At 43.8% G+C, this 27,388-nt stretch overlaps 1 long non-coding RNA gene across 1 annotated transcript; it reads right to left on the reverse strand.

The window, feature by feature from the left end:
- Positions 1–13,241: 13,241 nt before the first annotated feature.
- LOC135057773 (uncharacterized) lies at positions 13,242–26,634 on the reverse strand. Its single transcript, XR_010244358.1, has 3 exons — positions 26,589–26,634; positions 17,040–17,163; positions 13,242–13,367 (listed from the first exon to the last, which is right to left on the reverse strand). It is a non-coding gene; the product is annotated as an uncharacterized LOC135057773 (long non-coding RNA).
- Positions 26,635–27,388: the final 754 nt, after the last annotated feature.

Raw genomic sequence — 27,388 nt, forward strand, 5'->3', positions numbered from 1 at the left:
TTTGGGTTGCCCTTCCGGGGTTCTCCTGGTCCTTCTGCCCCAGCCTCACAGGTGACGGGAAGAATAGTCGCTGGCCTCTACATCGTTGAAGAGTGGATACAGCCGACCACGAAGACGACCGAGCTTCAGGTACGAACCCACCTTATAGGGATATTACATATACCATGCTCAAAATTGTACAAATTCTCAGGCTTCGGTGGCAGATCCACCATAAGGTGTACTTTCACATATATTTCTTCAAATATGTCCCATGCTGGGAAGAAGCCACAGTTTTGAGATGTCTGGGGAATCAAATCCCACAGCTGTGCCTCTCACTCCAACTATGTACCCTGAAAAGCGTACACTTGCCATATAATGCAACTGACATGTGAGGGGAGCAACATATAGTTTGAGGCTAATAGGGATGAGGAATATTTTATATATATATATATATATATATATATATATAAAATAAATGCCTTCCCACTATTTAGAGCGTTAAACTCCTTATTTGGGAAAACCTGAGTACACCCAGAGATATAATCCACATCCCTAATGAGTGTCTAAATTGTCAAAGAAGGTTGTGTTACCTGTCCCTGGTTCAGCCTCCATAAAGGATTAGACTGATCGCAGCTTGAGACTACTCTCTAATACTGTGCACTGCTACAGGTGTGGCTCAGAGACCCTCGCTTGCGTAGATCTCTGGGGCTATATTTACATGGTCAGGCTCCTTACTTGATGATTTCGATTCTATGTATAGACGTGACATTTGCTTGTTTCTATGTCACTTACAGGATTTTACAGGCTTCATGGCTGGAGGCCACCACTGGAGGCAGGGGCCACTACTCTGGCAGTTTAGATAAACAGGAGACGGTGGCTACACCAATGGACTGCAGATACAGAATCCAAGTAAGGTATGGCGGATCCTCCCTTCACTGGTGAGGCCCTGTTGGGACGCACTGGATACGTGAATCTCCATGCCAACTGTGGGTAAGTCGACATACAGTATCTTTCTTCCGCAGCTGCACAGACCAGGAAATTATATCCTACACCTACACTGCAATCCCTTAGAACCGCAAGGTTTAAACATGAGTCCAAGGGTTCCTCCACTTCCTTTAGAGGACATTGGGGAAAATCCAGAAAACCTGCACAGCCCGGTTCCCAGGGACGGATTTCGGATTCTGCCTTCTCAAACCCTTTGGTTTGTCGGTGGACCTTACTGCCTGGGGATCAGGCAGATGGGAGGGAGGGAGACTAAAGAGATTTCAGTTAAACATCTGAGTGATATCCTGCCTAGATCCCTGGAAACGGTTAGGTTGCCCAGGGGTGCAGACTTGAGTTTCTAGTACTCCCGCGTCACAGATTATTACTAGCTTCTCGGACAAGAAGTACACTACTGCTGGAAGCTATTCAAACATTTGCCAAACAAATTTAATTGTTCCAGTTCCACCTCACCTACAACACAAGGGTTATTACTCAAACCTGTTTGTGGTACCAAAACCGGACGGTTCGGTAAGGCCAATATTAGACCTAAAAACATTGAACACTACTTGAGGGAATTCAAATTCAAGATGGAGTCTCTGAGAGTGGTGATCTCAGGTCTGGTGGAGGGGGAATTCCTAGTATCCCTGGATATCAAGGGTGCGTACCTTCACATTCCAATCTGGCCACCTCACCAGGCTTATCTAAGATTTGAGCTGCTGGACTGTCACTATCAGTTCCAGGCACTGCCATTTGGCCTCTCCACAGCACCGAGGGTATTCCCTGGCATTCCATGGCAGAGATGATGCTACTCCTCTGCAGACAGGGAGTGTAGATAATTCCATATCTGGATGATCTGCTGCTAAAAGCATCTTCCAGGGAGAGGCTGTTACAGAGTATTGCTCTCTCAACTCTCCTACTCCAGGATCTTGGGTGGATCCTGAACCTTCCAAAGTCACATTTGGAGCCGACAGAAAGCATTGGTGATGAAATCAATGGTCGGGATGTCCTGAAGCCAGTCCGGGTATCGGTTCATCAGTGCATTCGCCTTCTGGGGAAGATGGTAGCCTCCTACGAGGCTTTACAGTACGGAAGATTCCACGCACAGTTCTTCTAACTGGCTCTCCTGGACAAATGGTCGGGATCACATCTTTACATGCACCAGCGGATACGCCTGTCGCCGAAAGCCAGAAATTCACCCCTCTGCTGGCTGCAAACTTCTCACCTACTCGATGGCCGCAGGTTCGGGATTCAGAATTGGATTCTTCTAATCATGGATGCAAGTGTCAGAGGTTGGGGAGCGGTCATCCAAGGGGAGGTCTTCCAAGGAAAGTGGTCAAGTCAGGAAGCTCTCCTTCCGGTAAACTTGTGGAACTAAGGGCCATATACAACTGCCTTCTACAAGTGGCACATCATCTGAAAGATCAAGCCATTCAAGTTCAGTCGGCAACGTCAGGGCGGTGTCCTACATAAACAGGCAAAGCGGAACGAAGAGCAGAGCTGCAATGTCAGAGGTAACGAGAATCCTCCTCTGGGAAGCAGACTTCCTCAGCAGACGCAATCTCCATCCAGGAGATTGGGGCCTCTATCCGGAGGTATTCCCTGAGGTAACAAGCTGATGGGGTGTACCTCAGGTAGACATGATGGCCTCTTGCCTCAACAAGACGCTTTGGAGGTACTGTTCCAGGTCAAGAAACCCACAGGCAGTGGCGGTGGACGCCCTGGTAACTCAGTGGGTGTCCCAGTCAGAGTATGTGTTCCCTCCACTTCCACTCATCCTAAGGATTCTCAAAGTAATAAAAAGAACAAGTGTTCAGGCGATCCTCTTTGCTCTGGACTGGCCAAGAAGGGCTTGGTACGCGGATCTTCTGGGATTACTCTTGGAGGATCCGAGGCCTCTTCCTCTTCACGAGGACCTTCTTCAACAGGGGCCATTCGCTTATTAAGACTTACCATGGCTACGTTTGACGGCATGGAGGTTAAACGCCAGATCTTAGCTCGGAAAGTCATTGAGAAAAAGGTAATTCCCACATTACCAACGGATTTGGTAAAAAGTATGTGTCTTGTTGTGAATCCAAGAAGTTTCCCACGGTGGAGTTTTATCTGGGACATTTTCTCCTCTTTCTGCAAGCAGGTGTGGATGTGAACCTACGCTTCGGCTCCATAAAAATTCCAGATTTCGGCCTTGTCCATTTTCTTACAGAAACAATTGGCTGCTCTCCCTGAGGACATTCTTGAAAGGAGTTCTGCACATCCAACCACCCTTTGTGCCTCCTACGGCACCTTGGGATCTTAATGTGGTGTTGCAGTCCCTGAAATTGGATTGATTCGAACCTTTGCAGGAGGTGGACGTAAACTTTCTTACTTGGAAGGCTGTCACAGGGGGCATTGTCGCACAAGAGCCCTTACTTGATTTTCCATGAGGATAGAGCTGAGCTCAGAATGCTTCAGCGATTTCTTCCAAAGGTTGTGTCGGCTTTTCATATCAACCGACCTATTGTGGTGCCAGTAGCTACTGACACCTCGATTACTCAAAGTCCTTGGATGTTGTGAGGGCTTTGAAAATATATGTGAAGAGAACTTCTCGTCACAGAAAGTCGTACGCTCTGTTTGTCCTTTATGATCCCAACAAGGTTAGTTGTCCTGCTTCTAAGCAGACAATTTCTCGCTGGATCAGGTTTTCTATCCAGCATGCTTATTCTACGGCAGGCTTGCCGTGTCCAAAATCTGTTAAGGCCCACTCTACTCGAAAAGTGGGTTCTTCCTGGGCGGCTGCTCGGGGTGTCTCGGCTTTACAGCTTTGCCGAGCAGCTACTTGGTCAGAGTCAAACACATTTGCTAAGTTCTACAAGTTAGATACTTTGGCCTCTGAGGACCTAAAAATTTGGTTAATCTGTTCTGCAGGTGCCTCAGCACTCTCCCTCCCGTAGTGGGAGCTTTGGTACATCCCCATGGTACTAAATGGAACCCCAGCATCCTCTAGGATGTAAGAGAAAATAGGATTTGAATTACCTACCAGTAAATCCTTTTCTCGTAGTCTGTAGAGGATGCGGGGCACCCGCCCAGTGCTTCGTTTTCCTGCATTGTTGCTTGGTTAAGTATTGGTTCAGCTGTTGCTGTTCCTATTTCATGCTGGTTAGCAGGGTTTCTTCTAGTTCCTGCTGGTTAGTTGCATGCTGGTTAACATGGTTTCTTCATGTTTCATGTTGGTTAACATGGTTTCTTCATGTTGCATGCTGGTTGGCATGGTTTCTTCATGTTTAATGTGGGTTAGCATGATTTCTTCATGTTGCATGATGGTTGGCATGGTTTCTCCATATTGCATGATGACCGGCATGGTTTTTCAATTTGGTGTGAGCTGGTGTGATTCTCACCTCTTTCTGTGTATTCCTTCTCTTGAAGTATGTCCGTCTCCTCTGGCACAGTTTCTAGACTGAGTCTGGTAGGAGGGGCATAGAGGGAGGAGCCAGCCCACACTATTAAACTCTTAAAGTGCCCATGGCTCCCAAGGGACCCGTCTATACCCCATAGTACTAAATGGAACCCCAGCATCCTCTACGGACTACGAGAAAAGGATTTACCAGTAGGTAATTAAAATCCTATTTTTCCGTCTTTTATGCCGAGTCTGATTCACATGGTTGTGTTACATAGGTGGGACTGGTCCAAAGTAACAATTTCCTTCAGAGCTGGGTACCTGAATAAACTATGGCCATGGCCGAAACTAGGGGGGGCTAGCGGGGCATGTGACCCAGGCACAGGATTTAGAGGGGCGCTGAGAGAGAGACCCGGGTACAGTCCAAGGCAGCAGCTGCGATACAAGCGCAGCTCCGCTTGGTGCCTGTCAGTGAAGGAGAAGAACACGGAGCTGTGCAGCTGTGAGATGCGGACCTGGGGTGGAGCTGTAACACAGAAGCTGGGCTCTCCTTGGAGCACTGGTTGAAGCTGCGCCTTCCGAGTCCGCCTTTCACAGCCGCCACTCACCCTCGATGCTCCACCTACCAAAGACTCTCAGGGACACACTGCTCTATCCCTGCACGCTGTCCCAGCTCTACGGCAGCGAGCCTCCTCCCTCCAGTTACTAGCAGACAGTCCGGCTGGAGGAGAAGAGGCGGGACAGCAGAGTATCAGTGAGTGTATCCAATCTCTGCTGCACCCGCCTCCTCTGCAAGTGATCTGCTGTATGTGGTGGCTGGTCCCTGCTCCAGGACCAGCCACCCATGTGCTGCTGCTGCAAAATGCTTCCTTGCCCCGGGTGATGACAATTCTAGTTTCGGCCCTGCTATGGCAGCTAATGAGCTTACCCTGAGTCTTCGGATTGCAGAGTGGCTCCAGGATTGCTGGCCCTGTCCAGGAAGCATGCGAGTCATCCTAGTGTGTACTCACCCTTAGAGTGATAACTGGCCAGTATGTTAGGTGAAAGGGAGGGGGGCTTAAAGCAAAACACTATATTGTGGACCCCAGTTTTTTCTCTCTCTATGGCTAGGATGTAATGGGAGCTGATAATGCCGCCTGGAAAATTAACGCTCCACATCGGGCATTACAAATGTGCATCTATTTCCCAGAACATGGCCAATGTGATGATGTGCATCTTTTTCCTGGCGTCAGCGTATCGGATCCAGTATGTAGACTAGAAAACATTCAATATTTTCGGACCAACTGAAATGTGTCTTTTAGTATAGAAGGACCACAGTTTCAGAGAAAGTCACCCATTGTCCCCCAGAAGTCTCATGATTAAAGCAATATACACTTTATATGATCTCCAGTCCTCCAGGATGCACAAGCAGTTTATGCTGATTTAAATGATATCCAGCATGGCTATATTCAGTGTGTAATTGCGACTGTATCTACTTATGTTACAGTGTTTGGCTGGAATACACTGTACTGTAGCATAGCTTTTTGTATGCTTGTACGTCCTATTCGCAGCGCTATGTTTTAGAAGCAAAACAATGTGAATAGGACACATAAGCAGCTCCTGTTGTTTAAAATGATATACAGCATGATATACAATGAGATTCTTCTCATTAATATCTGAGAAGAATCCAGATATTAAATATCTGGATGAGGTGCATGAATTGAGCTGAGATACACATGATCTATACTGAAGACATGATATGATGGCGGGTTTGTGGTGGGGGGGGGGGGGGGGCATGAATTGGTCTGGATTAAGGCTCCCTAATTGATCTTTGGGCTGTGTGATCTGGAAGAGTGACAGGAATTTAGTATGGAGGTGCATAAACTGACTGTTTTAATTACAGAGGCAGTGGCCCACATGTGTGTTTATAGCAGGGCCGGATTATGGGAGGGGCGACATGGGCGGCCGTCCCGGAGCCTCCACAGACCACTGCTTTTTAAATTGAAACCGTCTCCCGAGGCCGCCGTGGAGCTCCTTATAGAGTAGACGCCGGTGGCTCAGGCAGTGTCTCGGCGATTTACCTTCACTATCCCGCGAAACACAGACTGAGTCGCTGGCATGTGCTGTTGTCACCAGCCAGACTGAGGCTGCTCCATGGCATTATGTGTGTTTACCCACCGGGGGGGTTTCTTTGCTAGCAATTTCAGTAGTTGCCCGGGGCCCCAACCTGCCTTAATCCGGCCCTGGTTTATAGGGTGGCTGAATGAGGAGAGGGGGGTGGATTGCTGTCTCTGTAAATCACAAGGTACTTCCACACTCAGAGGCTAGGCTGTGTCACCTAATACCAGGGTAGTCTCTAGAGGACCTTTCCCATAATCTCCTGGGTCCATGTCACCAACTATTTGGAATAGTAACCTGTGGCAAGTGAAGCGGAGCGAGACACCAAGCCTGAAGCGTGGCGAGCAAATCAAGTCAGCGAGGATACAATGATGCATAGAAAAAAACAAATAACCTAAAACAGAGAATGGATATAACATTAAGGTGCTGTAAGGGTAGAAGTTCTCTTCTGCCCTCTTGTGCTGTCACTTCCTGGTCCTGATCACGAAGGGAACATAGACACAACCCTAATACCACCTCCATTAAACTTGGGATGACTGTTTCCTGCCTGGCTGAGTAGAGTGTGTTTGAGACATCACAGCATACTGGGACCTGTCCTGTCCTGCTCTGCTCCTACTGATGCAGCCTCTGTCTTTTGATCCAGACTGAATTGCAGGGCCCAGACCATCTGATGGTCTTCAGTTATGTAACACAAACAACTATTTATATTGGGATATTTGGTTAGTGGTGGTGTGTGTATGCATATCCAGAAAGAATGGAGAGGGAATGAGTTGGCGTGTAGTCTAGTACTAGGCATGCCCGTTCTGTGACTTGGCCATAACCATTCTGGAGGGGTTCACTACGATCTGCCGGCGGCCGGCCTCCCGGCGACCAGCATACCGGCGCCGGGAGGCCGGCCGCCGGCTTACCGACAGTGTGGCGAGCGCAAATGAGCCCCTTGCAGGCTCGCTGCGCTCGCCACGCTACGCGCGCCTCTCTATTTTATTCTCCCTCCAGGGGGTCGTGGACCCCCACGAGGGAGAATAAGTGTCGTAATGCCGGCTGTCGGGCTCCCGGCGCCGGTATGCTGGTCGCCGGGAGCCCGACCGCCGGCATACTGAAGACCACCCTTCTGGAGGTACACATAGGGCATCTTAAATGGACTTTCTTAAAGGACTAAATCTTGCCAGCTGGCCATCAGAATTGACTCATTTTCTTGTCGGCGCATGGCAACCCTTCCTGGTGGCCATTAACCAGCTTTTACTGCATTTGTGTCACTCTCACACAGACTTGCAAGTCATATGTCATCTGTTCCACTGTAACAATTGTACAAAAGTAACTTTAAATATGTTACTTTTGTACGGTTGCAATTATACCTCAAATAAATGTGGGGTCTATTTACTAAGCCTTGGATGGAGATAAAGTAGCTGGAGATAAAGTACCAGCCGAATCGGCTCCTAGCTGTCATTTTTTAAACACAGCTTGTGGCATAGCAGTTAGGGGCCGATTGGCTGGTACTTTATCTCCAGCGACTTTATCTCCATCCAAGGCTTAGTAAATAGACCCCTATTTCTGTTGTGATGGACTTGAACTGATAGCCGCTTAATATGTACCACCTACCAGTGGCGCACCCAGGGGGGGTTTCCGAGCACCCAGAAACCCCCCTCCACTAAAAAAAAAAAATATATATATATATATATATATATATATTTTTTTTAGCTGCATGAGTATTATTAATGGCTGTCTAGCGTCCTCTGCAGCCTGCTGTCTTCCTGGTGGCACTTGTAAGTGCAATAAAAGTTTACTTTATTTTAATTATAGTACATATATATCCATGTGGAGATGCAAAAATTATATAACAAGTATATAATAAACAGGCGCTGAAATGGGTGGTTCTTCCTAGCTGCTGTAAAATGGAGAAAGTCAATCTCCTGAACAAAGAATACAGAAAATAAGAAAAATTACAGCGCTAATACAACTGTTGCTAATAATATGTAGATTTATTCATTAAAACAGACTGATAAATCAAATGTGAATAAAATTCATAATAAAATATAAATGCTCATAGACCAATTCATGGGCATATAATAAGCTCCTCAGCAAAAAACCTTGTTAAGGCAAAGGTCCATATGATAATATTTGGACACAGAGTCTATTTTTCACCAAGACCAGTGTGATTAATTACCCATCAAGTGTTCCAATGCACGGATCCGGATCCAGGTCTTTACCTGTGGAATGGATTCTGGTTCACAGTCCGTTTGAATTGACACCTTAATGTCCAGCACACTGTGTTCCATTTTTAGATGAATCCTGGGAAGTTCCTTCCTTATAAGACCAAGCTGGAATCGGGATCCTGGTTCACCTATAGCATAAAGATGGGTTGTCCTGGGTTTGGAGCCAGATGGAGCTGTCTTAAATAACGTCCAATGGTCAGGAGCAGTGTTCCCTTACGCGTTTCGCCGCTCCAGGCAGCTTTTTCAAAGGGTAATGTGATGTTCAGATTATACCCCTTTTTATAGGGGAAATTATGTCATCAGTCAATTAGCATACACAATCAATTAAGATCAAACATCAAAATTTCGAATATTAAAGAATGCAGAAACAGCAGAGACTACTAAATAAAACCACTCATATACTAATATCTATAAAACTAGTCATGGATCCCTTGAAAAAACCTAATTTATTAATATTCCAGTAATCAGTCATGTGATCGTCTTACCGATCACATGACGCTACTCGCAGCCACTTCCTGTAAGGCTGTTCGTTCATAGGGACAGCTATCTGTCACTCCACATGTCCCGCCCCACTTACAGATCGCATGGGTATGCAGCACAGGAAGTGTACCGCTCCCATGGCTACGGGGCCGTCACTTCCTGAGAGATTAGTTTTTCTTGTTGCTAAGTAACAAAAACGTAAACAGGAACATCGGAGGAGATTTTTCGGCGACACGCACGTTTACCGGAAGTGACCTGTTCCTATGGCAACAGGCCCGGCACGTCCTAATGCGCTTTGCTAATGATAGCTTATCTCTCATGTCGGAAGTGACCCGTTTTCTCTAACAACGGAACGTCACTTCACGCTCTAACTTACTACTGGTTTTCACAACATATCAGAGGACTTGAGGAGAACCTTACTAGGAGTAAGGGGATATTTATCAGTTATAAATGTAATAACCGGAAGTGACGGTTTCTATAGCAACACGACCATCTTATCCCGGTATATATTAGTACTATCATACAGATGAAGGGGAAAACATATCTGTAATTACTCAAATATGAAACATTGACTATTAATTCCAAACTATAGTCAAAATAAGGAGGACTGCATACAGAACACATAAATCTATTCCCAAAAATAAATTTAGAATTTAGAAAAACACTGGATTGGAAATAAGTGAAACTTATTGTTAATGGATGTCAATTTCATCAATTATCATAAGAGATGAAATAACAGAATCAGAAGCTGATGGACTCAATCAAGTATTGTATTAAGTTCTAAAGCCTCGTTCAGACCTTGTGGATGTAGTGTGTTTAATTGGAAAGTCCAATAAATCTCTTGCTTACAGAGCCTAGCGAATCTGTCCCCTCCTCTTTTTGTTATTGGAATGTATTCTAGTCCAATAATTTTTAGGGATGCTGGGTTACCCTCATGATGTTTATTGAAATGCCTAGGTACACTGTGGTTGGTAATTTTATTGATTACGTTCCTCCTGTGCTCCATAAACCTTACTTTTAGTGGCCGAGTGGTCCTCCCCACATATTTCAAATTGCAACCACATATCAGTAAATAAATGACCCAGCTAGAGTCACAATTGATAAAACTTGTGATGGTATAATCTTTTTGTACCCATTCTCGGGGCAAGATCAATGTTTTATTTATTGTGTGTTGACATGTGGTACATCTCGTTTTGCCACACTTGAAAAATCCTTTCTGTTTGGTTGGCAGCCAGGGTTGGCATCCATTTTCCACCTCTTGTTCTCTTATAGGTTTCATGTAACTGGGGGCAAGTAGGGTTTTAAGGGATATATTTTTCTTAAACGTAAATTTCGGATCAATGGGAATACAATCTTTCAAAACCATGCCATATCTCAAAACGTTATAATTTCTCTTAATAATACGTTTAATCTCCCCCGATTGATTATTAAAAGTGGAAATAAACGATAAATCCCTCTCATTATTTTTAGATTCCTGTTTTGGTTTTGGTCCCAACAACTCACATCGATCCATTAATAGGACTTCGTCATATGATTTCTTTAGTAGTGATTCGGGATAACCTCGAGCCCTAAAGGTTTCCCAAATAGCCTTCGCTTGTAATTCAAATAAACTGACCGACGAACAGTTGCGTCTGATACGCATGAACCATCCTTTCGGGATGTTCAGTTTCCAAGGCATATAGTGGGAACTATTAAAGTGCAAATAGGTCCCACTTCCTACCTCCTTAATATAATTGGAGGTTTGGATGCAATCTTCATTCACTTTTAGGGTCACATCAAGGAAGACAATTTCGGATGAATGATAGGTGTGAGTGAACTGCAAATTAAACGTGTTGGTGTTGAGATAAGAAACAAACCTCAGAGCAGTGTTAAGGTCCCCATCCCAAATAAAAAACAGATCGTCAATGTAACGGCCATAGAGGACCAGGTTCCCCGAGAACTCCCCCCCCCCCCCCACACGAGCCAGTCTTCGACCTTGCCCATGTAGAGGTTGGCGTAACTCGATGCGAACCTAGTCCCCATGGCCGTACCCATGACTTGTAGATAAAATGTGTCCGAAAAAAGAAAAAAATTGTGCTGAAGAATGAATAAAATAGAATCCAGCAGAAATTTCCTATGTCTCTCCGTGAGGTCACCATCTGCATTTAGTCTTTCTTTAATTGCCTGTAGTCCCAATGCATGGGGGATATTTGTGTAAAGGCTTTGCACATCTAATGTCAAGAAAGCATATGTCGATTTCCACTTGACATTTTGAATGAGTTGCAAAAAATGTGTTGTGTCGCGTATGTGAGACCTCAACAAAGAGACACGGGGCTGAAGGAAACTATCTTCATAAGCCGAAAGATTGGAAGATAAAGAATTAACACCAGAAATTATAGGACGTCCAGGGGGTGAAGTGATGGACTTGTGAATCTTGGGTAGGTGATAATAAATGGGAATAACTGGAAATAAAGGAAATAAAAATCGAAATTCCTCCCTTGATATGACCCCATCGTGACAGGCCGATGACAGCAGATGTTCTAATTCAACAGAAAATTCAGCAGAGGGATTTTTAGTCAATTTCCGGTAAAACAACTGATTCTCCAACTGTCTGTTGGCCTCTCTTATGTAATCGCACCTATTTTGAACAACTAACCCCCCCCCCCCCCTTATCAGCCTGTTTAATTATTACTGAAGTATCGCTTGTTAATCTTTTTAAAGCAATCCTCTCTCTTTTACTTAGGTTCCCGCAATGGTTGGATTTTTTGTTTGATCTGTCACATAAGGTTCTGAAATTCTCAAGTGTTGTTCTATAGAAACACTCAATGCTGCTACTCTTCGAGGTGATGGGGAAAAAGTCAGATTTTAGTAATTCTCTATTTTTCTGTTTCCTACTATCTGAAAAAACTCTCTGTCTCATCTGTGGACGTCTAGAGGAATTTGGGTAATCTTCTTTATTTCTCCATCCAGGTTTTCTAGTATCTGGATAAGATGAATTAGATCTGTCTATCTGACTTATCTGTGATTTTTTTCTTATAAGTTCTAACTTCCCCTTTCATATAGTCATCTAAATCCCTTTTGAATTTTTTACACTTCAAATCCGTTATAGATTGTTCAAATTTAATAATTTTATCAGTAATTATTTGGTCTCGTTCTTTAAATTCCTTTGATAGGCTATATGGTTCAATTCTTTCTTTAATCTTATCAATCTCACCTACTAACGGCTTGACCTTATCACTTCTGAATTTAATTACCAATTCCATCAATGAAAAAGAACATTTATCTAAAATCACCTCCCAGTTTTTTTGATACTCCTCATATTCTCCAAAAATACTTGGTTTAAAGATGCGTAGTCCCCTTGGTATCATCTTTTTATCCAAATACTTTTGGAGATTGACACTGTCTAACCAATTCTTAGTTTCTTGTTTAAGCAAGTCCTCTAGTTTAAAAAAATCCTCTCTTAAGGATGTTTCTTCACAAGTGGGATCAACAGGTTCATTAATCTCCCATTTAGACATATAATTTTGTCTTCTGCTGTTTCTGCTTTCAAAATTGGAAAAACAACTCATCTCTGCTGCCCGAGTAGGACTATGTGGAGATGCAAAAATTATATAACAAGTATATAATAAACAGGCGCTGAAATGGGTGGTTCTTCCTAGCTGCTGTAAAATGGAGAAAGTCAATCTCCTGAACAAAGAATACAGAAAATAAGAAAAATTACAGCGCTAATACAACTGTTGCTAATAATATGTAGATTTATTCATTAAAACAGACTGAGTAATCAAATGTGAATAAAATTAATAATAAAATATAAATGCTCATAGACCAATTCATGGGCATATAATAAGCTCCTCAGCAAAAAACCTTGTTAAGGCAAAGGTCCATATGATAATATTTGGACACAGAGTCTATTTTTCACCAAGACCAGTGTGATTAATTACCCATCAAGTGTTCCAATGCACGGATCCGGATCCAGGTCTTTACCTGTGGAATGGATTCTGGTTCACAGTCCGTTTGAATTGACACCTTAATGTCCAGCACACTGTGTTCCGTTTTTAGATGAATCCTGGGAAGTTCCTTCCTTATAAGACCAAGCTGGAATCGGGATCCTGGTTCACCTATAGCATAAAGATGGGTTGTCCTGGGTTTGGAGCCAGATGGAGCTGTCTTAAATAATGTCCAATGGTCAGGAGCAGTGTTTCCTTACGCGTTTCGCCGCTCCAGGCAGCTTTTTCAAAGGGTAATGTGATGTTCAGATTATACCCCTTTTTATAGGGGAAATGATGTCATCAGTCAATTAGCATACACAATCAATTATGATCAAACATCAAAATTTCGAATATTAAAGAATGCAGAAACAGCAGAGACTACTAAATAAAACCACTCATGTACTAATATCTATAAAACTAGTCATGGATCCCTTGAAAAAACCTAATTTATTAATATTCCAGTAATCAGTCATGTGATCGTCTTACCGATCACATGACGCTACTCGCAGCCACTTCCTGTAAGGCTGTTCGTTCATAGGGACAGCTATCTGTCACTCCACATGTCCCGCCCCACTTACAGATCGCATGGGTATGCAGCACAGGAAGTGTACCACTCCCATGGCTACGGGGCCGTCACTTCCTGAGAGATTAGTTTTTCTTGTTGCTAAGTAACAAAAACGTAAACAGGAACATCGGAGGAGATTTTTCGGCGACACGCACGTTTACTGGAAGTGACCTGTTCCTATGGCAACAGGCCCGGCACGTCCTAATGCGCTTTGCTAATGACAGCTTATCTCTCATGTCGGAAGTGACCCATTTTCTCTAACAACGGAACGTCACTTCACGCTCTAACTTACTACTGGTTTTCACAACATATCAGAGGACTTGAGGAGAACCTTACTAGGAGTAAGGGGATATTTATCAGTTATAAATGTAATAACCGGAAGTGACGGTTTCTATAGCAACACGACCATCTTATCCCGGTATATATTATTACTATCATACAGATGAAGGGGAAAACATATCTGTAATTACTCAAATATGAAACATTGACTATTAATTCCAAACTATAGTCAAAATAAGGAGGACTGCATACAGAACACATAAATCTATTCCCAAAAATAAATTTAGAATTTAGAAAAACACTGGATTGGAAATAAGTGAAACTTATTGTTAATGGATGTCAATTTCATCAATTATCATAAGAGATGAAATAACAGAATCAGAAGCTGATGGACTCAATCAAGTATTGTATTAAGTTCTAAAGCCTCGTTCAGACCTTGTGGATGTAGTGTGTTTAATTGGAAAGTTCAATAAATCTCTTGCTTACAGAGCCTAGCGAATCTGTCCCCTCCTCTTTTTGTTATTGGTATGTATTCTAGTCCAATAATTTTTAGGGATGCTGGGTTACCCTCATGATGTTTATTGAAATGCCTAGGTACACTGTGGTTGGTAATTTTATTGATTACGTTCCTCCTGTGCTCCATAAACCTTACTTTTAGTGTCCCTATGAACGAACAGCCTTACAGGAAGTGGCTGCGAGTAGCGTCATGTGATCGGTAAGACGATCAACATGACTGATTACTGGAATATTAATAAATTAGGTTTTTTCAAGGGATCCATGACTAGTTTTATAGATATTAGTATATGAGTGGTTTTATTTAGTAGTCTCTGCTGTTTCTGCATTCTTTAATATTCAAAATTTTGATGTTTGATCTTAATTGATTGTGTATGCTAATTGACTGATGACATAATTTCCCCTATAAAAAGGGGTATAATCTGAACATCACATTACCCTTTGAAAAAGCTGCCTGGAGCGGCGAAACGCGTAAGCGAACACTGCTACTGACCATTGGACGTTATTTAAGACAGCTCCATCTGGCTCCAAACCCAGGACAACCCATCTTTATGCTATAGGTGAACCAGGATCCCGATTCCAGCTTGGTCTTATAAGGAAGGAACTTCCCAGGATTCATCTAAAAACGGAACACAGTGTGCTGGACATTAAGGTGTCAATTCAAACGGACTGTGAACCAGAATCCATTCCACAGGTAAAGACCTGGATCCGGATCCGTGCATTGGAACACTTGATGGGTAATTAATCACACTGGTCTTGGTGAAAAATAGACTCTGTGTCCAAATATTATCATATGGACCTTTGCCTTAACAAGGTTTTTTGCTGAGGAGCTTATTATATGCCCATGAATTGGTCTATGAGCATTTATATTTTATTGTGAATTTTATTCACATTTGATTTATCAGTCTGTTTTAATGAATAAATCTACATATTATTAGCAACAGTTGTATTAGCGCTGTAATTTTTCTTATTTTATATATATCCATGTGCCTACATATATACACATGTATATACATACATACATACATACATACATACATACATATAAACACACACACACACACACACACACACACACACACACACTCACTCATACATATGATATATATACATGCAGGGGCGGATTGGGAACAGAAAGCGGCCCTGGAAAAATTTGTACTAGTGGCCCCACATGGGCAGCACCAGAGGTGTAAGGTCTAGCCATGGGCCATGGCAGCAGCACCCTCCCCCCAAGACTTTCCAGATAGTGGGCATGTCCAGCATCAAGGGGGAAGTTAAAAAGAAATAAAATTAAATATTATGAGCACATTATATGATACACCTTCAGAATTTAGGAAACTATATCATTCTTTAGAAAGATATATTTTCTTGCTTATTACACCAACCGTATCCCAATCACTATTCACTCAATCTTATATGTCAGCCAAGCAGGCAGACAGAGCATACGCTAGATCATCTGCAATCACAGGCTCAGTGGCAAAGTAATTTTCATATATGCAAATTATTTTGCATCTTATTCATTTTGTCTATAAAAAGGACAACATGTCCTCAAACAAAACAGGCCCCATGGGTGCGTCGGCCCACCGTAAATCTTCCCTGTGAAGCCTATGGCCAATCCGCCTCTGTATACATGTGTATATATACGTGCACTGTATGTGTGTATATATATATATATGTGTGTGTGTGTGTGTACGCATGTTTAATATGCTATGTATATGTGTATATGTATGTGTGTGTGTATATATATTTATATGTATATATATATATACACGGTATGTGTATGTGTATATATATATATATATATATATATATATATATATATATACATACATACATACACACACACACACACACACACACACACACACTAGTTTTATGGACCCAGCATATACTGGGTCACCTCAGTCCCCACCCCTGTGATTGGCTCCACCCAGTTCTGGAAACCCCCCCATGCAAATCCTGCGTTTGCCACTGCTTGCTACCAACTCTCTCATATGAATGCCCGAACCCCCCCCCCCCCCCCCCTTCCCCTTCCCCTCGCTTCCCAAGACTTCATTCAGCTCCACCACTGCTTTTCTGCACAACCCTGGTGGGTGTCAGTTCCAAGACCATATAAGTACACCAAAAGGGGAAGTGAGGGGAGTTGTTTAAATTCAATATAAAAATGTAAATTCCTACTTTCATTTTACTAAAGGGAACCATTCACAATACAATACAGTGACCTGATTATCATGTCCAATGGCATGTCATGAGAAGAGGAAGAGGAGAGGTAAGACACAATCACATCTTCTTTCATAGAGGCCCTGAGTACTGTATGAATAGTATAATTGAGCATTGCAATCATGTCTAGCAGTAACTTTGTTGCATCTTCATTTATACTGCTGGCAAGGGGAAAAGATGCTCACAAGTCAGTCCCAGCAGGTTCTCTAATGATGTCAACAGTGTGGCACCATATTGTGAAACGTATTAAACTAAAGAGATTCTTTCCATTAACACCTATTTCAATCAAACACTACACTATCGTTTCTAATTATCCAGCAGTACTTTAAGAGTTGTAATGTCATTAATGAAAATACACTCTTGTCACTCACCATGCAATTTTAATGGCTTCACGATATGTTCATTATGCAGTGTTACATAGTTTAGTACTTGCAGAGCTTTTCCTTTCCTTCACAGAATCATTGTTAACATCAGTACAGCTCAAAACTCAGGAATCTGCAAAATATTAACATGTTCAATAATGTATTTTGTAAACAATAATATAAGCTGTGGACTATAGCTGGTACAATATGCAGTATAAGTACATATACAGTAGAGTGTATATGCATTAACAAGCTATTTAAAAGATCAGATTTTTGTTTTTCCCTCTGTGGCTCAATTAATCCATGTGTGGGTCTGACAGTTTTATAAATAGCCTGTGTTTAGCCCATTAAACACAGCTGCAAGGATATTTATATGCCTGCATGAGCATATACACATGTAAACACCTCCACCAACATACAGCTATAGTATATGTACAACAAACCCATGCACAGTACACACTAAACACACTCACATATATGCAGACAAATCTGGTATACTCTAGCACCAAATATAGAGGATTTATTTTCAGATGCTACTACAAATGTAGGAAAGGGAAAGCAGAGAGCTAGAGGATGGTTGCCTGCAGCAGCTGCTAGCAAGATTTCACTCCTATAATATTCTACTGTGGATTTAATGCTTGATCACTTGCCTTAATCTAGATCACCCTTGAGTATTCCAAATTGCTCTTTTCGATCTCACTTTCTATCTGGATCCAGATACAATTAGAGTTTGTAAGATAGCTTTTAGGCCCTACACACTGGGGGTAATTCCAAGTTGATCGCAGCAGGATTTTTGATAGCAATTGGGCAAAACCATGTGCACTGCAGGGGAGGCAGATATAACATGTGCAGAAAGAGTTATAGGCCCTACACACATGCCGATATTCTGAAAGATATGAACGATCTCGTTCATAAATGAACGAGAACTCGTTCATATCTTTCAGTGTGGAGACTCCTGCGATGAACGATGCGCGGCCCCGCGCTCGTTCATCGCTGGTCTCCCGTCGGCTGTGCATGCAGGCCAATATGGACGATCTCGTCCATATTTGCCTGCACTTCAATGCAGCCGCGTGACGGGGGGAGTGAAGAAACTTCACTCCCCCCGTCACTGCCCCCCCGTCGCCGGGTTGCTCGTCGGCCGTATCCGCCGTCGGGCAGCTCAGCGGCGGGTCGGCCAGTGAGTAGGGCCCCTTAGATTTGGGTGGGGTGTGTTCAATCTGCAATCTAATTTGCAGTGTAAAAATAAAGCAGCCAGTATTTACCCTGCACAGAAATAAAATAACCCACCCAAATCTAACTCTTTCTGCACATGTTATATCTGCCTCCCCTGCAGTGCACATGGTTTTGCCCAATTGCTAACAAACTTGCTGCTGCGATCAACTCAGAATTAGGCCCACTGGGCGATCTGACTGCAAGACATGAACGATCTCATTCATTAATGAACGAAATACCGTTCATTTCGTGCAGTGTGGAGGCTCCAGCGATAAACGATGCGCGGCCCTGCGCTCGTTCATCGCTGGTGCTCCGTCGGCTGTGCATGCACGATCTCATCCATATTTGCCTGCACTCCTATGGAGCCGTGTGACGGGAGGAGTGAAGAAACTTCACTCCCCCCGTCACTGCCCCCCCTGCCGCCGGGTCCCCCGTCAGCCGTATCCGCCGTCGGGCAGCTCGGCGACGGATCTTTAAATGTGTAGTGCCCTTTTGGGTCCTTTTGGGTCTTACCATCCACTATATATGAAGGGGTACCCAAAAGAAACAGGAATTGTGTTCTAGAAGGCGGGAAGCTTTTAGTACAGACTTCCGCCACTAGGTAAATGTTTGCGAACCCTTGTGAGCCAGTATCCACACTGACGTTGCGGGGGAAGGTAGCGTTTGACAGCAGTGATTTTTTCCCCCCCCGAGTTATTCACTCTTTCGCCTATTTTTAGCGAAGTAAAATGTGAAAACAATGCTCATTTGTTTCTTTGATGTGAGAGATATTGTGCTCTCAGAATTTGTACACCAATTTTAAACTGTCAACCAAAGTTTTGGTTTGGAACTTTTAAAAAGGTTGCATCATTATTTGAGGAAAAAACATCTCTATTTGTGGTGAACAGGTGATTGGTTCTTCCATCATGACAACGCACCTACCCGCACAGCGCTGAGTGTTAAGCAATTTTTATCCAAAATTTACATGACACCTTTGCTTCACCCACCATATTCACCCGATCTTGCCCCTGCAAACTTTTTTTATTTTCTCGGATGAAAACAGACCTTAAAGGGAAAACGTTTTGCTGATATTGATGAGGAGAAACAAAAAGTGGTAAAGTACTAAAAGGCATCAACGAAGATGAGTTTAAAAAATGTTTTGAGCAATGGAAAAATGTTTTGACAAATTTATTGATTCAAGTGGAGATTACTTTGAGGGGGACTAAAGTTTCAAAATGTACAATTAATTAATTAAATAATTAATTAAATAATTAATAATTCATGAATTCCCGATTCTTTTGGATACCCCCTCGTATGTGTCAATGGATCTAAAGCAATCTGGGGTCTAATGCTGACTGCACATGAGCCAATCCTGCTATCACACCTATGCACCAAGGATCAGGATCACTATCTAATGTTGTATTATTATTATTATTATTATTATTATTTTATTTATTTATTTATTCATATGGCATCACAAGGGTTCCACAGCGCCTAACAAAGTACATAAACAAATGAGCAAAACAAGAAAACAGTGACTTACAGTACAATACAATGTAGGACAAATACATGGGCCCTCATTCCGAGTTGTTCGCTCGCAAGCTGCTTTTAGCAGCTTTGCACACGCTAAGCCGCCGCCTACTGGGAGTGAATCTTAGCATCTTAAAATTGCGAACGAAAGATTTGCAATATTGCGATAAGACTTCTCTGTGCAGTTTCTGAGTAACTCGAGACTTACTCGGCATCTGCGATCAGTTCAGTGCTTGTCGTTCCTGGTTTGACGTCACAAACACACCCAGCGTTCACCCAGACACTCCTCCGTTTCTCCAGCCACTCCCGCGTTTTTCCCAGAAACGGTAGCGTTTTTTCACACACTCCCATAAAACGTCCAGTTTCCGCCCAGAAACACCCACTTCCTGTCAATCACATTACGATCACCAGAACGATGAAAAAGCCGTGAGTAAAATTCCTAACTGCATAGCAAATTTACTTGGCGCAGTCGCAGTGCGAACATTGCGCATGTGCACTAAGCGGAAAAACGCTGCGATGCGAAGAAATTTACCGAGCGAACAACTCGGAATGACCCCCATGGTATATTAACATTTCTGCATCAGGGGACAAGACACTTAACTAATCATCAGGGTGTCAGAAACCAAGGGTTAGGTGCCATATGCCATTGGAGTAGAAGATAGTCAAAAAGAGGAAAAAGCACATGAGAGGAGAGGGCCCTGCTTGTGAGAACTTACATTCTGAAGGGGAGGGGTAGACAGGGGTAACACAGATGCACGGTGGCCATTTTGGTTGCGATTTCTGGCGTGATCACAGCTCCTGGCGCTGGACCCCGGAAAGGCACGTTTTAAAATGGGTGCAATGAGTGCGGTGTGGGCCCTCCCTGGACCCAGGGGCCTGTGTGCACCGCACCCATTATAGAAACGCCAATGGGTAGAAGTGAGCATATAACAGAGGGTTAGGATGACAGATGGCTTGGTTTGATGAAGAAGTGGGTCATTGCCCTCACAGACATCATCATCTAGCAATTCAGCACTTGGGCTGGTTGGCTTGATCACTTTTGGTCCACATGGCCTGCAGCAGTCAGTAGATTAACACTGGCCCATAACAGTCATCTACTGATTTTGATTGAATTGGGTCAAGTGCCTGATTTCACTTGTGATATTTCAGTGCATTAAAGCTTAATTTGACTTATTTTCTGATGGTCAATACTGATCATGTACAAATGTTTCCTTATACATAATTTAGATCTTACAATTTCAGAGGCAGGTTTGTGATCAGATTAGCATGATCTCGATTATGATTCTGAACATGTTTTATGTGATTCACAGCATGACTCTGGTTATGATTCAAGCATGCTTAACAGATTAATGTTTCTCATTAGAATTCAAACTTTGGGCCTAATTCAGACCTGATCGCTGTTGTCCAAAATCGCAAGGCGACCGTTTATCGTTTGACTGCGTATGCGTATGGATTGCACAAACTGCAAAAGAAATCAGCGTGTTTTTTTTTTATTAGTAGGTGAACACAGGTTGATTGACAGGAAGTGGACATTTGGCGGTGGTAACTGGGCGTTTTCTGGGAGTGTCAGGAAAAATGCAGGCGTTCCCAAGCGTTTTCAGGAAGGGTGTGTGATGTCCGCTCTGGCCTGATCTGCCTGTTTCTTTCGCACTGTAGAAGTAAGTCCTGGGCTATGTACAGACTGCACAGACTGGAAAAATTATTTTATGGTGAGTGAGTTGCGAAAAGATTTGTAGCTGGCCGGTGTTTGCAAAGCTTTTCGCCTGGCGTATACTCTGTCTGGGCGGCAACTATCCGATAGCAAACCTCTGCAAATTCGCATAGGAGCGATCAGGTCTGAATTAGGCCCTTTATTCTCAAATGTTACGTTATGATATTCGTGTTCCATATACACTACAAAGACACCTCAACATCACATCCATATGTGCTTGTTGAATATCTCGTTCCAAGTTCCAGAACCATGGGCATCAATATGAAGTTGTTTTACCCGTTTGCTGCTATAAAGAGCCTCCAGTCTTCTAGGATGCTTTTCTACCATATTTTTAAACATGGCTGCAGTTATTCCCATTAATTCAGCCAAACGCATTAGTGAGGTCTCACCTCACAATAAGGTCTGACTTGCACCACAAAGGTATTTGCTGAAGTTGAGATCATGGCTCTCTGCAGGTCAGTCAAGTTCTTCCATGACAAACTAAACTATAGAAAGGGCCTACCCTCAATCTGTAGCCAAAAAGTTGGAAGTACACAATTCTCTATAATATCATTCTGTGCTGTATGTTTTCCCTTTATTGGAAATAACAAGACCAGGCCAACCTATGAAAAATCATACTAAGTCATTATTCCTGCTCCATCAAACTTTACAGTTGGCAGTATGCATTTGAGCAGGAAGTAATGCTCCCGGCATCTGCCAAACCCAGATTCATCCCTCAGTCGGACAGATGGCTAAGTCGATTAGTTACTCCAGAGAATGCATTTCCAAGATTTCAGAGGCCAATGGCAGCGTGTTTTACTCAACTGCAACCAAACATCTGGCATTGCTCACGGTGATCTGAGCCTTGAGCATGGCTGTTTGGTCATGAAAAGCCAATCCATGATGCTCCCAATAAACACTTCTTATGCTGATGTTGCTTCCGAGACAGTACGGAACTTGATAATAAGTATAGCAACCAAGGACTGATCATTTTTATGCATTACATCAGTGGTGGCTGCTGCCCTTGGATGCAGTGAAGGAAAACATTGCAGAGAGAAGCCAGTCAGCACATATAAAGCATACATGTAAAGCTGTATGTAATATACTGTATGTGCTGTCTGGCTTACCCAGGGATCATCAGCACCCCTGTGTTTCACTGATCTGCCACAACACGAACACAGCACTCAGCATGTCTTTCCTCTATAAGCCCACCCCCAGACTTCTATTGGCTAGTTTCACAGGAGTCTGTGGATTGGTTTAGAGAAGATAGACAAGCTAAGCGCTGTGTCCCGGGCTGTGGCAGGTCAGTGAAACACAGCGGCACTGCTAATCCACTGCCGTTTTGTCCATTTTCCAGTGTGTTGGAACAAAGCGTCAATTGTCATTTGCTCCCATCAATTACCAGATTGTCATTCCAACCAGCCAGATTGGACAGATAATCTGGCAGATAATTGTATAGTGTATGCCCAGTTAAAGTTTAACTTAAGGGGGGTACTCACGGAGAGATCCAAGCTTAAAATCTAAGCAATCTGACTACATTGCTTAGATTTTATGCACAGATCACTCGTGTGTACCCCCCTCAGCGATAGCGATGCGCGGCCCCGCACATCGCTATCACCGGTGCTAGATTGGCCTGCATGCAGGCCAATCTAGCACGTCGCTCATTTCACCCGCTGGGTGAAGTGAGCGGCCCCTGTCCTCCCCCGCATCACTCAGCACACATCGCGCATCTGAGCGGTGGGAGAGATGTGTGCTGAGCGGTTCGCTCAGCAGACATCTCTCCCGTCTATATGGGCCTTAAGTAAATAGGATGGCTGTAAGACTTTATTGTATGTACCTGTTAGCAATGTTTATGGCTAAAACAGCTAAACACACTAATTAGAAGGGGCATTCACAAGGGATGGCCTTTGCTGGGTTATAAGCATCTATGGTTGAAAGCTATCCCTAGTATTCCCATACTTTTGGCCATGTAGTGGATGACCTGTTTATGGTCTTCATGTTGTTTCGGGTGGGACTGTAGTGTAAGCGGGAAACTATTTAAAGCATTACTTGGAAGCTGATATTGGATTGAATTTTGGTCACAAATGTAATTCTCAAAATATGACCTCCCATGCCATGTGAAGTGCTCCTGTACTTGGGCTGTCTGTCTAGACTCTTGAACTTTTGATAACAGCTCTGTCTCTATCGTAAAATGTCCCAAGCTGCACAGCCTGTGTATAATTGGTGATAGCTGGGGGAGGAAAAAAGAATGGCATGAGCTGAGGTCTGAGAGTAATGCAATCATACAAGAGAGATGATGCTAATGGATATCTAAGTTCAAATGTATTTTTCTTATATAAACCAGAAAGACTGAAAGCAGTGTTCAATTTCATTTTGCTGTCTTGACTAACTCTCTTAGGTCTACCATCTACAGCGCTTTCAATTTGTGCATTAATCGTACCTTTTAAGGAATTATTTACTAACGCAAAGTTTTTCCAAAAAGCATGTTTTCATGCACTCTGATATGGGGTTTGTAAACTGCATGATATACCAAAGGACAAACTGCACATTAAAGCTAGAGATGTGCGGCTGGCACTTTTCGTGTTTTGTGTTTTGGTTTTGGTTCTAATTCCACTTTCGTGTTTTGGTTTTGGCTTGGTTTTGCCAAAACCACCCTTTCATGTTTTGGTTTTGGATCTGGATAATTTTTGGAAAAAAACATAAAAATAGCTAAAATCACAGAATTTGTGGGTAATTTTGCTCCTACGGTATTATTAACCTCAATAACATTCATTTCCACTCATTTCCAGTCTATTCTGGACACCTCACACCTCACAATATTGTTTTTAGGCCTAAAAGTTGCACGAGGTGGCTGTATGATTAAGCTAAGCGACACAAGTGTGCGGCACAAACACCTGGCCCATCTAGGAGTGGCACTGCAGTTGCAGACAAGATGGCACTATTCAAAAGCTAGTCCCCAAACAGCACATGATGCAAAGAAGAAAAAGAGGTGCAGTTAGGTAGCTGGATGGCCAAGCTAAGCGACACAAGTGTGCGGCACAAGCACCTGGCCCATCTAGGAGTGGCACTGCAGTGTCAGACAGGATGGCACTTTTCAAAACTAGGCCCCAAACAGCACCTCATGCAAAGATGTAGAAGAGGTGCAATGAGGTAGCTGTATGACTAAGCCAAGCGACACAAACAATTGACCCATCTAGGAGTGGCACTGCAGTGGCAGAAAGGAGGGCAGATATAAAAAAAAAATGCCCCAAACAGCACATGATGCAAAGAAGAAAAAAAGGTGCACCGAGGTTGTTGTATGACTAAACTAGACAATGTAACCCCCTTTAGTGAAATAAGTAACTTGCCATAGAATAGGTGGCAAGGAGAAATCTCAACTCCAGGTAGAGAGTTCTAGGGACCCATACACAATGCCCACGGGGATAAAGATAGAGGGGAAGCCGCGAGGCCCTGAAGAGGGGAACGGTTGAGTAACGAGAGTCGACCATTGAGAGAGGGAAGAACGACTGGTGACGCAGCACAATAGGAGCAGAGACGGACTGGAGAGTACGTGGCAGAGGGGAGAAAGACTAACCGCGACTTGATCTCCCCGAGTGTCTGACCCTCATCCCGTACAGCGGAGCGGAGGCAGCGTGAGGTCGGGAGGACTAAGCTGAACAAGAGGGCTCCCGCAACCCTAATGGAGGATAGAGTCCAGAGACGAGCTACCGCAGCGCTGACAAGAGCCGTCCTGCGGGTGAGCTGTTGTGAGGCGATTCGGAAGACAGAGAGGGGGGCACCGTGCTGAGAGCTAGGTAGCAGGAGTGAGACCCCAGCAGGTCCCGGCTACTTAGGGGCAGAGGTCGAACAAGCACCGCTTACCCGAGCCCAAAGCAACTGGGGAGAAGGAAAGCACAGCCGTCCCAGTGAGTCAGCTAGAGGAGCAGTCAGGAGGAGGAGGTGGGTCGAGGTGGAGCTGGGTACCGGAGGCCGTCCATTATAGAAACGGGGCCCACCCCTATTCAACTGTACTGAGTCAACGGGGGACTTCCCACGGCTAGAGTTATTACCCGGAGAGTATATCCAACTTAGAGTCCCGTTGTGACCCCCTGCTTAACTAGTATACCAGTCTAGCTCCTTGATAAGCTCTAATATCCTTAGTTCCCAGGGATATCTATGACAGCTGTGCAACTAATGGGCTGGGGGAGAGTACAATCGTTGCAGCACATTGAGAGCCTGGGGCCGGTGCCAGGTCATATATATTGCGGCAGTGTTGAGCAGCGCCCAGAGGACATTCAGGAGGGGGGCTAGTACCCACACTAAGCCATTTGCACAATAGAGACTGCAACCGGGGTACCCTGGATGGGAGCTGTACCAAAGTTTGTAGTATAATCAGTCTAGCCGTCATTACAGAGACTGTAGAGTTGCCAGTGGGTCCTTCTGACTGCTAGCCTTATCCTGCAGTATACCACAATATATCTATACATAAATTTATAGACATCGGAAGAGTATCTGGAGACGATAGTGGAGATGACCGGATTACCTACATCTGCTTAGCACGCCAAGAACTGGAATCACCATCCTTCTCTACTTGTACTATTGGAGGTTGGTGGGGCCCAATAGGGACTGCCCTTGATATGACACTATAATTGCACAAGCCGCAGATAGCTGGGCATCTCGGAGGTGACCAGGACTAACCTGAGTACTGCATAGGGAGCTGGCCAGTGCACGTTAGCCACTTGTAGAACGGTGGACACATAGTAGCGGTCTTTCCCCCCGCCAGCTATATCTTAAGGAATACCCACATCCTCCTTCCACTTTGGACCCAGGAAAGAGGGAGGTTTACAGATGATTACTGGTGGAGCAGGACATATCCTGGAGTTACTTGGATGCAGGAGAAAGACGAGTTGATACTTTAAAGTTAACCCCTTGTTGTTGACAGCGACCATTCAAACCCCGGGTAGTCAGTGTCAAATATTCCGAGTAAACACTGAGCTCATCATTTTTTATTGGTACCAAGGTATAAATATAAATTTTTTGTAATGCATGCACAGGCAATTGTATAGGCCAAGGTTTAAATTGTTATTCTTGTAGATGTGTGTTCCTAATATACGTATTGAATTATAATTTCATGAAAGGGTATTGCTTTATTGTGTACAAATACTTACCAGGCTGTGAGAATTGGATCCGGTTGACGGCATCCAGAGAAGTGCTGGAAGACAAAGAAGAACAAACGGTATTAAACGTAGTAGTTTGATTATTATTTCTTAAAGTATACTTGTTATACCTTTACCAGCTTTCCCAAGCAAGCCCCGCTTATACTTAGTGCTTGGGTGGAGGCACGCCTTAGGAGGTACTATAGTAAACCCATCACTCACTGTCCCATAGATTAGGGGAGGGCTACACTAAGCGACACAAGTGTGCGGCACAAACACCTGGCCCATCTAGGAGTGGCACTGCAGTGTCAGACAGGATGGCACTTTTCAAAAACTAGGCCCCAAACAGCACCTCATGCAAAGATGTAGAAGAGGTGCAATGAGGTAGCTATATGACTAAGCCCAGCGACACAAACAATTGGCCCATTTAGGAGTGGCACTGCAGTGGCAGACAGGAGGACAGATATCAAAAATAGGCCCCAAACAGCACATGATGCGGAGAAGAAAAAAAGGTGCACCGAGGTTGCTAGTAGTGTCACGCAGTGGCTGAATGTCGAGAGTGGGCCGCAATTGTTCGGTCCACTGACAGCATCTCCAGCACGCCCTTGTCATTTTTTTAAAATTCTGCAATTGGTGGACTTATACGGCAGTACCCCAGGACTAATACAGCAGTACCCCTGGACTCATACGGCAGTGTCAGACAGGATGGCACTTTTCAAAAACTAGGCCCCAAACAGCACCTCATACAAAGATGTCGAAGAGGTGCAATGAGGTAGCTGTATGACTAAGCCAAGCGACACAAACAATTCCCA

This window comes from Pseudophryne corroboree, chromosome 3 (assembly GCF_028390025.1).
Source record: "Pseudophryne corroboree isolate aPseCor3 chromosome 3, aPseCor3.hap2, whole genome shotgun sequence".
Taxonomy (NCBI): domain Eukaryota; kingdom Metazoa; phylum Chordata; class Amphibia; order Anura; family Myobatrachidae; genus Pseudophryne; species Pseudophryne corroboree.